Here is a 5,539-nt window from a genome sequence, read left to right as displayed (position 1 = left end):
TGCCTCCAGCATATTCAGGTCAATATTCTATAGTATTCTATTCTGTTCCTATCTTTTCTTACATTAAGAGGTTCCACAAGAGGATAGTTTCACTTCAGGGAGAAAGAGCTATAGGCAACCAAACACACACACTTTATTTGCAATGCTAAAATTTATTTTATTCATTAGCAGCTGTGCACATTTCACAATCTACAACATTTCCCCAACCAAGACAATTTTAGTGCTATAATCACATATATAACATAACTGGAAGACTTAGGCCTAGATTTAATCCAGACTTTGGAAGATCTGCGTTTTAGCACAATTTAAATTTAAAGGCAATGTTCTCACATTAGCAGAGACTGCATTCACGGTAAATGCTGCATATGTCGGCTCAATCATAAATTACTTTTCAATTTCAATCCCACTATAACACGGTACTTACGCAGTACAGATTACATCTAGCCCTTAAGGATCTTTGGGATCAATGGATCTCTGTTGATCTAGTGGATCTCTCAGTGGATATCTTACGCAGCCTGGGCCAGACCGACACTGTTGTTCTGCCTGTCAAAGATGGCATAGTATTGCCTGATGAAGACATCTCCAAGGATCCAGAGCTGCTGAGTTCCACCATTTCCAAAACCAGTCATGCAGCCGTTGGAGTTCTACAGAGATAGAGAGAGGAAGAGGAGGAAAATCAGGCATATGAGGCCCTTTGCTCCTAGGATCTAAAAGAAAGGTCAAGTCTCAGATGTACAGGTGCTCTGATGAAGGAGCTTGCTCTGAAACACATCAGCATTGAAGATCAGATAGGGGCAGATAGGTTGTATGTAACAACATGTATTTTAGTAGACTACCTGGGAGGTCATAGGTTGTATGTAACAACATGTATTTTCAGTAGACTACCTGGGAGGTGATAGGTTATATGTAACAACATGTATTTCAGTAGACTACCTGGGAGGTCATAGGTTGTATGTAACAACATGTATTTCAGTAGACTACCTGGGAGGTCATAGGTTATATGTAACAACATGTATTTCAGTAGACTACCTGGGAGGTCATAGGTTGTATGTATCAACATGTCTTTCTGTAGACTACCTGGGAGGTGTAGGCGGAGGCAGAGATGGTGAAGGCGTTTCGTTGAGGGTGAAGGTCACCTCGGGCATGCTGGGAATGTTGTTGCAGTTCACGGTGGCCTAGGTGAGGAATAAAATGTTCTAGTTTATTCTGTGGTTGATTACATTTGACATTTTAGTCATTTAGAAGACGCTCTTATCCAGAGCGACTTACAGTTAGTGAGTGCATACATTGATCAAAGGGAGGCAGTGATTGAGGAAAAAACAACAATGAGAACAGATGTATACCCTTTTCACACGAACCATGCCGCCCTCAACCACAATGTGCTGGTTCAGATATTTGCTCTTCCCACTTGCTGGGCTTGGTTCCGCTCAGTAGTGTGAAAAGCCTTATAGTTGTACATGTCTGTACCAGTCAGTGTGTGTGTGACTCACATCTCCCATACTGGTCAGTGGTGGCTCCGACCCAGCTGTTCATGTTGTTGATGTCACTGGTTGGCCCGACGATCTGGGAGGTACCAGTATCTATGATAGCCCTGACAGCCACCATTGCAAGCCACTGTGTTGCCGTTGATGGTAACACTGGAAGGACAAATATTAGCTGAGTTTACCTGTTCTTTTGGTTGTATGTATATTTCTTGCTGTTGGGTTTTTGTTGTGAGCAAATAAACATGAACTTGCTAAGTGCACAGCAAGATTTTGTCATAGGCTCCAGACTGGAAGTAGGCATGTTCATTTTATGTACTGTTCCAATGTGTTCTGGGTAATGGCATGAAGGGATGATACATGAATATTGGTATGGATATGGACCAGGATATGGGCTCTGTGTGGACTAGTGTACCTACCTGTCCATGTTTATCTGCCAGTAGGTCTCGGAGGACAGGGGGATCCAGGTGATCTGTCCGGTGTAGTAGTTAGACTCGATGTCACCGAATGACACCACACTACCCTCTGCTGAGTTTCTATTGGAGGAGGAGAAAAGGTCAACAAGGTTGTTTAATCATCAACACATTTTGGAAATGGATGTCACCTCTCCTTCAAAGACAATTAAAGCAGTTGTATAATTGTATTTAATATAAAATCACTGGTACATTCTTATTTATTAATATCACAACTAAGAGAAAATGCCACCTCCCATCCAGGTGTATTTGTACAGTTACTATGTTACCCGCTCAGGTAGACAGAGAAGAGGTTCTGGGACACCAGGCCCTGGGTCATCATGTTGTCAAATACGGGTGTGGCCCCAGAGGCTGCCAGGTTGGGGAAAGCCAGGCCCAGGATACCGTCGGCAACCATGTTGGCCATGAAGGGAGCCTCGGTCTGACTGGCACCAAAGATCTGCTGAGTCACAGAGATACCTCCCACCTGGAAACACAGAACAGCAGGCATCAGTCACTGGGCACCATAGAAATAGAATTACTAGAATGGGTTTTCCCATTCAAGTCAGTTGTTTGGTGATGTGTGGACCGGAGGCCATATTGAGTGTACCCAAAATAGTAATTATATTTCTTTGTTGTATCTGCTGGAGTCAGTTACTAATATGCTTGGGTATTGTTTATAGCCTGTGATGTTATAAAATGGGACCGTTAGGGGAGGACGGGTGCTGAGTGGAATATTATTTCGTGGTTGTATTGTATGTAATGTACAGTATGTTTTATTTGAAAGTGTCAATATAAAATGTATCACAATAATGTGTAGCTAGCTACATTTACATACTGAAACAGTGTCGTATGCCAGCTGTCCAGTCATGCTGCCAGTTCCGTACTGAATGGAAACAGGCTTGTTGGCCCATGAGAAGGTGCTAGACTGTGCAGGGTTGAATTCGGCATGGTTCTCTATTCAAAACATGAACATCTTCGTTAAGTACACACCATGCCATTGCAAAACTGAACATTCATTTCTTCGTTGGTATTGAGCTATTTTCCACAATCCACGCTCTAAATGGGACAATACAAAAATACATTCCTCCTATTCTATTGTTTCATTGTGTTGAGCGAACCCCTTTATGCTGTAAATCTCAAGGTGCTCCCCTCAACCCCTAACCTCAACCCACAACCAAGTCTCCCATTCTCTGGCTAGGTACTCAATATGAAACAGTTTTTTGCAACTCTGTCACAAGAGACTACTTAGAAACAATTTGAAATATAGCTATTCTCCAATGCCAACAGTATTCTCCAGACCCCTACAATATACTCACGGCAGGCTGGGCTGGAGCAGGAGGTGGAGGGAACCCACAGGTTGGAGGAGCCAGTGTCAAAGATGACGTTGAAGGACTGAGGAGGGGTTCCAATGGAGATCACACCATAGTAGGACAACTGCAGAGAGACGTTGAAACAGAGATGTACTGTAAGTCAGGGTCACACAAGTGAACATTTCAGAGTACTATGAAGAAACAGGCATTTGTCTAACTATGTAGCTAGTTACATTTTAAGATGCATGGCTATATGCTCAACTCTAAGCTCATAATTAATTTGATCATGCCAGTGAACATTTTATTTAAGCAAGACATGAACACAAACTGTAGAGTCAATGGGTTCAAATTATGTAGTCACAATATCCAACATGTAATGACATTTTTGAAACAATAATCATATAGTCTATAGACTAGCCTGGTCCCAGGTCTGTTTGTGTTGTATACAGTGCATTTGGATGGTGCCAGGTTTCCTCCAGACGTGACGTGCATTCAGGCCAAAGAGTCCAGTCTTAGTTTCATCAGACCAGAGAATCTTGTTTCTCATGGTCTGATAGTCTTTAGATGCCTTTTGGCAAACTCCAAGCAGGCTGTCATGTTCCTTTTACTGAGGAGTGTCTTCCGTCTGGCCACTCTACCCTAAAGGCCTGATTGGCTCTGTCAGAGTGACCATCGGGTTTTTTGTCACCTCCCTGACCAAGGCCCTTCTCCCCAATTGCTCAGTTTGGCCTGGCGGCCAGCTCTAGGAAGTGTGTTGGTGTTTCCAAACTTCTTCAATTGTAAGAATGATGGAGGCCACTGTGTTCTTGGGGACCTTCAATGCTGCAGAAATGTTTTGGTACCGTTACCCAGATCTGTGCCTCGACACAATCCTGTCTCGGAGCTCTACGGATAATTCCTTTGAACTCATGGCTTGGTTTTTCCTCTTACATGCACTGTCAACTGTGGGATATTACATGGACAGGTGTGTACCTTTCCAATCAATTTAATTTACCACAGGTGGACTCCAATCATGTTGTAGAAATATCTCAAGGATGATCAATGGAAACAGGATGCACCTGAGCTCAATTTCAAGTCTCTTAGCAAAGGGTCTGAATACTTATCTATATAAAGGATTAGAAAACGAAACAAAAAAAAACATATATATATATATATATATATACATTTGCAAAATAAAATAAAATGTTTTCGCTTTGTCATTATGGGGACAATTGTTATTTAATCAATTTTAGAATTAGGCTGTAACGTCATACATTTTTGAAAAAGTCAAGGGGTCTGAATACTTTCCGTTCCGAATGCACTGTAGACAACTCCCTTGGTCATTGACTATACAGCAAAAACAGATCTGGGATCAGTCACCAGGCTAATACAGTATATCACCATACTGGTTCTGTCTCTGCCTTACATCAGCGTCGTTGGTCATAGCCTCATCACCGGTCTGGTAGAACTTGGCCATAGGGTTGTAGGGGAACTTCAGCCTGGTCTCCTCCCATATACCCTTCTCCATCAGGGTCTCTCTGGCAGTCTTCCCCTTGATCAGAGAGATCCTAAAAACACACAATCACCTTTATTCGCCAATTACATGTACCAGGAATTTGACCTGGTGAAATGGTGCTGACAACCATAAACAGAATATTCAGACAGAAAATAAAATTAAAAAAGAAGAGTAGAACAGGACTGGGACTTACTTGGTATTACACTCGGAGAGGACCACTAGGGCACACAGGACGACAGCCCACTTCATCATGGTTGCTTCTGGTTCTTCTTGGACTCAGTGATTGAAGTTAGAGTAGGAGAACCCAGGCCTTATATACAGTTATCCTGTACACAAGGACCCAATCCACAGCCATATGACCATGTCATGCCATGCCCTCCTTTAACACACAATATCATGCAATCGGAGTGTCCCAAAATGGCACCCTATCCCCAATATAGTGCACTACTTTTGAACAGGGCCCATATGCCTCTAGTCAAAAGTAGTGCACTAAATAGGGAATATAGTGCCATTTGGAACACAGATGATAACACAACTTCAGATAAGAAAAGTGTGATGTGGTTACAAATATAAAATGCCTATGTAGCAAAAGTGAATATGATTTGGAACAATGTTAATGAACAGTGTGTCATTATCTAACCTTGGGAAACAAAATATAGCTGGATACTAACAGTATAACTCAATCACTGTTAGCGAAACAAAGCATGCCTGAGCGCGTAGTGACAGAGTTGGCATAATCAGAGATGTTTCTTCTCCTTTCTTTGTACAGGAAAAAATGTGGCCTTTTATAAACACGTG

General features: G+C 42.3%; 1 pseudogene; it reads right to left on the bottom strand.

The window, feature by feature from the left end:
• Positions 1-206: 206 nt before the first annotated feature.
• On the bottom strand, positions 207-5,005 carry LOC123490384 (annotated as a pseudogene).
• Between the last annotated feature and the right edge of the window lie 534 nt (positions 5,006-5,539).

The sequence above is a fragment of the Coregonus clupeaformis genome, unplaced genomic scaffold (assembly GCF_020615455.1).
Source record: "Coregonus clupeaformis isolate EN_2021a unplaced genomic scaffold, ASM2061545v1 scaf3786, whole genome shotgun sequence".
NCBI lineage: Eukaryota > Metazoa > Chordata > Actinopteri > Salmoniformes > Salmonidae > Coregonus > Coregonus clupeaformis.
Note: the sequence above shows the minus strand (reverse complement) of the source record. Positions and strands in the feature narration are given on the sequence as shown.